Genomic DNA, 7,227 nt, shown 5'->3' with positions numbered 1-7,227 from the left:
TGGGAGAGGATATTGGATATAAACCAATATATATCTTGTTTGGAAGAATTTATTTTAGAGATTATGACATATTTTAAGTTGAAACCAGGCTATAACTTCTATTTCGTAAAACAATGAAAGTTTTAAATAATAGTTTACTTTGAAACGCTACCCAAAGTAGCATCTAAAATGAGATGAAAATTAAACTTTAAACTACTTACGAGCGGGTTTATGTGTATATAAATGAAAATTTTAACAACTTATGGATTCAACAAATATACAAATATGACAAAATTAATATAAATCGAATTTTTAACCACTTACGAGATCAAGAAAATACAACTTTGTTAAACCTACAATTTCAATCACCGTCTGTGGGGATCAAATCCACGACCACGTGGTTAAAAGCCACACACTCTACCACTGAGCTAAGAAGGCCAACTCAATAATATGCATGTATAGTTGTGGAGAGGATATTGGATATAAAGCAATATATATTTTGTTTGGAAGAATTTTTTTTTTTTTTTTTTTGAATGCTACTAGCTCTATTACATTGTAGTATCTGTTCATATACTTTCTCAACCTACTGAAACAAAAAGAGCTAATAACGCCTCCACTGAGGCTTGAACTCAAAACCTTCCTAATGGAAGTCCAACCCGGGTACCATTGGACCACATAGTCCTGGTTGTTTGGAAGAATTTATTTTAGAGATTATGACATATTTGAAGTTGAAACCAAGCTATAACTTCTATTTGGTAAAATAAAGTAAGTTTTAAATAATAGTTTACTTTGAAACGCTACCCAAAGTAGCATTTAAAATGAGATGAAAATTGAATTTTATACTACTTACGAGCGGGTTTATGGGTATATAAATGAAAATTTTAACCACTTATGGATTCAACAAATATACAAATATGACAAAATTAATATAAATCAAATTTTTAACCACTTACGAGATCCAGAAAATATAACTTTGTTAAACCTACAATTTCAATCACCGTCTGTAGGGATCGAACCCACGACCACGTGGTTAAAAGCCACGTGCTCAACCAATACGCTAAGAAGGCCTACTTAATAATATGCATGTATAGTTTAGGAGAGGATATTGGATATAAACCAATATTATCTTGTTTGGTAGAATTTATTTTCGAGATTATGACATATTTTAAGCTGAAACCAGGCTATAACTTCTATTTGGTAAAACAATGAAAGTTTTAAATAATAGTTTACTTTGAAACGCTACCCAAAGTAGCATCTAAAATGAGATGAAAATTAAATTTTCAACTACTTACGAGCGGGTTTATGTGTATATAAATGAAAATTTTAACAACTTATGGATTCAACAAATATACAAATATGACAAAATTAATATAAATCTAAGTTTTAACCACTTACGAGATCAAGAAAATACAACTTTGTTAAACCTACAATTTCAACCACCGTCTGTAAGGATCGAATCCACGACCACGTGGTTAAAAGCCACGCACTCTACCAATGAGCTAAGAAGGCCAACTCAATAATATGCATGTATAGTTGAGGAGAGGATATTGGATATAAACCAATATTTATCTTGTTTGGAAGAATTTATTTTAGGGGTTATGACATATTTTAAGTTGAAACCATGCTATAACTTCTATTTGGTAAAACAATGAAAGTTTTAAATTATAGTTTACTTTGAAACGCTACCCAAAGTAGCATTTAAAATGAGATGAAAATTAAATTTTCACCAACTTACGAGCGGGTTTATGTGTATATAAATGAAAATTTTAGCCACTTATGGATTCAACAAATATACAAATATGAAAAAATTAATATAAATCAAATTTTTAACCACTTACGAGATCAAGAAAATACAACTTCGTTAAACCTACAATTTCAATCACCGTCTGTGGGGAACGAACCCACGACCACGTGGTTAAAAGCCACGCGCTCTACCACTGAGCAAAGAAGGCCTACTCAATAATATGCATATATAGTTGAGGAGAGGATATTGGATATAATCCAATATTATCTTGTTTGGTAGAATTTATTTTAGAGATTATGACATATTTTAAGTTGAATCCAAGCTATAACTTCTATTTGGTAAAACAAAGAAAGTTTAAAATACTAGTTAATTTTGAAACGCAACCCTAAGTAGCATTTAAAATGAGATGAAAATTGAATTTTCAACTACTTACGAGAGGGTTTATGGGTATATAAAAATGTTATAAAACCACTATTTATGGACATTTATATTTGTAACGGAATGTAACAGATGTAACAGTTATATACATTTATTGTATTTATTACATTGAGTCCTTTATATTCTGTACTCTTGTAACTAAAGAGAGTGGCTAATGAGAATACAACATTCATCTCACATATATCTCTACTCCTTTCTTTTGCTTTTGTTCTTCACGAGTTCACCGAACTCAAGGAGGCTAAGGCCAACTAACCTGCAATACAACACGTTATCGGCACTTTGCTCTACTAGAAAAAACTCTCGCTCCTTTTCCTTAAAAATCTCGGTTCGGCCGAGACGGTCTCCGCAATTTCCGGCGCCAGCGGGCCTCAAACGGGCGATCGGCTCCGGCCATCTTCTTCGTCTCGTCGAGGCATTCATGGCGGTGGGTCAGCCGCCTCCCAACTCGCTAGAACAAGAGCTGGATCGGGTGCGCAATATTCTGATCGATTTGCGCCGCCGAGGCGTGAACTTGTGTCCATCGGCGGTCCGCCGCCTTCAGGCCGGCGATGGAGACTTGGAGCCGTCCGATGCTGTCTCTGATGTCCAGCAACATCATCGCCATCATCAATCTGATGTCGCAGGCCTTTTGCGACAACTTTGATCGCGAACCATTCTTCGCCTTTGAGAACGACTTCGAGGTGCCTGCTGGAGTGTTGACTGAAGGAGTTGGTGGTCCATACTCTCAGAATCGTTGATAATGGCCCCCACTCCATCTATTGCTCCATTGCCGGTCACTTTGATGTATTCTGTTTCGCGGGGTGATGGTGAACACCGGTCTGTAGCCTTAGCGGTGACGGCCTCATCAGTCTCAGGTGGTGGCGGTCATCCCTTGATGCTTGGCTTCGCGTATGGAGAATCCGACCTCAGACTCTGCTCCAGAAGGCGCTGGTCCCCAACTGGTGGGTCTTCGCGATCTGTTGGTGGTCTCGCCAGTCGTGGCTACGTCTTGGCCTGGTGGTTTGGTTGTGCGGCAAAGGAACCATTTGTGAGGTTGGTAACTCTTCTCTTGGTTAAATCTTACACTCTTAACCTACTGAAAATTCCAAGGTTATGGGTATAAATTCTGAAAAGCTATTTGCTAGTGTTTCTACTTGATTTGAGTACTGCCCTACTTGATTTCATATGCTCTGCATATATTATAATGTAATTTATGGTGTGTGATGGTAGATCTGCTAGCTGTTTTCATTGTAAATGTAGTGAATCGCGCCACGTTGGTCAAAAGCATGTTTTTGTGAGTTAGAATTGCATTTTTATGATTCACTCGCACTTGGACTTTTGTGTGCCATCTGCGTCGCATCACCACTGCTTCCACCATAATTCTTCAATCGCAACTGGCGTCCGGCAATCTGCCTTGGACTGTGGCGGTTGCGAATCGAGCTAGGGTGGCGTTTTACAGTCGCTTTTTTTTGCACTGAGAATATTGATCCTTTTGGGATGATGATAATTGGCAGTTTCGTATATAAGGTTTTGCTCTCCAATATTGACCCTAATCCAGTGATTATTACTAATATTAGAGGTGCAAGTACTGTGTCTAATCTAAATTTGCCAACTCCTATATTTTGTGCTTAATAATACTGCCAATGTTGTTTAGAAGCTAAGTCTCATGTTGATTAGAATATGGTACAATTATTTGCTATAGCTCATATTTGATGATGAGATTTTTTCATAAATTTTAATCGAAATTTGCATAAATGCATGTAATTTTTGCTTAGAAATAAAGCACTTATTATATGACCGTCCCTGAAGGATCGTTTTGATCAACAAGTGATTATAGCCAAATTTCTAAACATAGCACTGCCCAGAAGGCAACAAGTCATAGCACAAATTAAAAATATTAGCACTAGGGCAGTTTCCCCAATGTAAAATTGGCTTTGTATTGTTTTAAAAGTTTATGGTGCTAATTTGCTATAGAAATTATTTCACATGAGTTTTGGGCATTAGAATAAATCTTAAATCGGAGTATTTAAACAAAATGATAGTGTCTAATTTTTTTTAATATAGTTTTACCCAGAAGGTAAATCAAGAGCACTAATTTTATCAGTCACCCGTTATCTTTATCTTGCCTCAAGGCCTCGATTATAGATATTTGATCTAAAAGGATTTATAAACCCTAAGTGAATCCCTGAAGGATATTTGGTGTATGCGGGTCTCATTGTCAATGGTCGTATTGTACTCCAGTAGTAGTACATGACAAAATTATGCTAAGTGTTTGGTCATTGGGTTTTTTTTAATAAGGTCTGGAAGACCCTGAATGTGGATTAATCTTTAAAGTGACTAATGACTTATGAATGAAGTTTGCAACTTCTATTTCTAATGCTATGATACTCTCCAAAAGTCAAAATTGACTCACATCATGTTGGTTTGCCTGAAGCAAACAAATTGTGATTTTTTTTTACACATAGTAATCACTGCCTGAAAATTCTGACCGGCGCAGTTTGAAAATTAAATTCGTGAAAAATACTTCTTGAACTCCTTTTGGCATGGAATTTTTTCTGGAGAACCTAGACTCGTGGTATTTGATGTCTGTAAAAAGATTTTGTTAAAAATATGCTTTGGTGATTCCAGAAAACTTAAAGTTTTGGCACTGTGCTGTCAATTATTTTTCTGCCTGGAGCAATGTTGGGAAAATTTTTAGAAAAAATACTTCTACACCTTGGATTGCCATGAAAATTTTTGTGTACGTTCTAGACTTGATGAACTACATATCTGAAAGATTTTGTACCAAAATGTGTTACCATTTGTTACCAGAAAATTCAGCAATCCAGGTCAAAATTCTGAAAATTTATGCCTTTTTCAGCTTGTATATCTTGCTATTTTGTGATATTTTCATGCTTGTATGAAACTATGAGATAAAATGAGAGCTTGCTTGGAAAAGTGCTGTTTTGACTCCCCGAAATAGGAATGAACACTATCGGAAATTCAATAATTTCCAGTAGTGGAATGGGCCCGACAGCGAACATGTGCTCATTATTCTTCGGCGAACGGTACTTCTCTCATTTTTCTAATTTATGAATTAATAAGAATATCTCTTGTCATGTGATGCCTTGTGTGTACCAAATATGATGTGCATGACTAAATTGAGTTTTTGATGTCCAAGACATAAGGGACAATTATATCACATGCTATTGCATGCTTCTCTTTAATTGACATATTTTAGCATATAATCTCTTGATTATGTTCATATAAGAGATTTTGTTATTTCTCTTGTTGGCAATTTATGATTTGCTATAGGCCATATCTATTGAGATTCATCACCCAACTTATAAGTGGCAAAATAGCATGAATTCTTAATATGGTTAGGTTGCACATGTCGTTGCTAAACCTTAACTTGCATGTGATAACAATTAAAGGCTATGACATGTTTACAATGCTAGTTTCTGCTATAGAAACTCTTTGACATGAGATTTGGGCATATGATATTTAAATTTATAGCCCTCATTGTTTTGTATATTTATTTGCCCAGAAGGTAGATTAAGGTTTTTAATTCTCTAAGTCACCCTTTAGGATGAACCTTGACGATAAATTCATGACCAAAAATGGTCCACCTATCCCATCAATCCCCGAAGGATTGCTATGACGTTACTATGAGTCAAGTTCTTTTTACCCAAGTCTAACTCAATGCATATCACAAATCAATCCCTCAAGGATTGCTATACCCCCTTTTTTACCTAGTACGTGGTTTCAGAAGTAACATTTCCCTATTTGCGTTATTTTATTTGCGCAGTCTATTTTATATCACCACCACAACGTACCTCTAAAAGGGCTATCGAAGAAACCCCCGTATATTGGTTAAATACCGAAAGCCCATGATAGGGGATCAATGCATATAATTGGGTACGTTGACTGCATTCATAATGAAGATTGTTTCTCGGCATTAGGGGGAGATAATATACTACTCCGTAGCTTTTTGGAATGCCAAGAAATTTCATAAGAATAAAAACATCTTCATTATTTAAATCCATGTACTAGTTTGATTGAACTAGAAGTTCAAAAGATAATCTATTTGCAATTTTAGCAAATAATCTGCCAAATACATCTATTGATCATAATGATCATAAACGAAGTGACTAGGTCCTATATCCTTGGACCAAACATATCTATCGATACTCCTTGACACTAGAAGTGTAGGAGATCTATCGGTGAAAGATATATGGATCATAATACTAGATCTAGTAAAGAAATATTGTCACTCTTGAAATAGTTTGAACAATTATGTCCTGCAGACGTTCGTCCAGATGATGAAAAACCCTGGTAAGACTTATAAGTGCACCAAACAAACGTAATACTAGGGATGCGGAACGACCAGATCAAAATATTTTTGGGAAATGTTTAGAATCTGGTTGTTTTAGAAATTGCCATTACTTTTACAAATATGGGAGTTTTACAAAAATGTTATAGTTGTCGACAACACAATTGCCATTACAAATTGCTCATTATATGATAATCTGGATCCAAAATTAGGCACCAAAAGTGCCATGACTATTTAATATATAAAGGAGCAATTAAGGCATAGCTCGACTCGCTAAAATGAATAAATTATCTTTATAACAATACACCATTTGAGCGTTAACCCTGAAGGTTACAAATGGGTGTGTGCATGAAAGAGAAATAAGAATAATGAGGTGATAAAGCGAGTTTGTAGCCTATGGGTCCACGCAGAGATCCTTAATTGATTTTAATCAAATATACTCTCCCATGGTAAATGTCATTAAGTTCCGCTACATAATACAATTGGCAGAATAATAAATTTAGATATGCAGTTAAATTTATCTTGAGAAATCCCTGATGGATTCATAATTCTCGAAATGATGATTTATTTAAGTATTATTATGTGTCATTATTTACTCTTTAAAGGGTTGCGAATGGAGTTAATATCCTCATTGAAGGAATAATATGTACCATTGTGTGCTCAATAAAGGGTTGATAATGAACTTATTTATTATTTATTATCTCAGTCAAGATTGATGGTGTAAACATCAATATATAAAGAGCTTGATAATGTCAGTTCATGTTTAAAGACTGAG

This window comes from Ipomoea nil, unplaced genomic scaffold (assembly GCF_001879475.1).
Source record: "Ipomoea nil cultivar Tokyo-kokei standard unplaced genomic scaffold, Asagao_1.1 scaffold3322, whole genome shotgun sequence".
Classification (NCBI taxonomy): domain Eukaryota; kingdom Viridiplantae; phylum Streptophyta; class Magnoliopsida; order Solanales; family Convolvulaceae; genus Ipomoea; species Ipomoea nil.
This window is presented reverse-complemented; position numbering follows the sequence as displayed.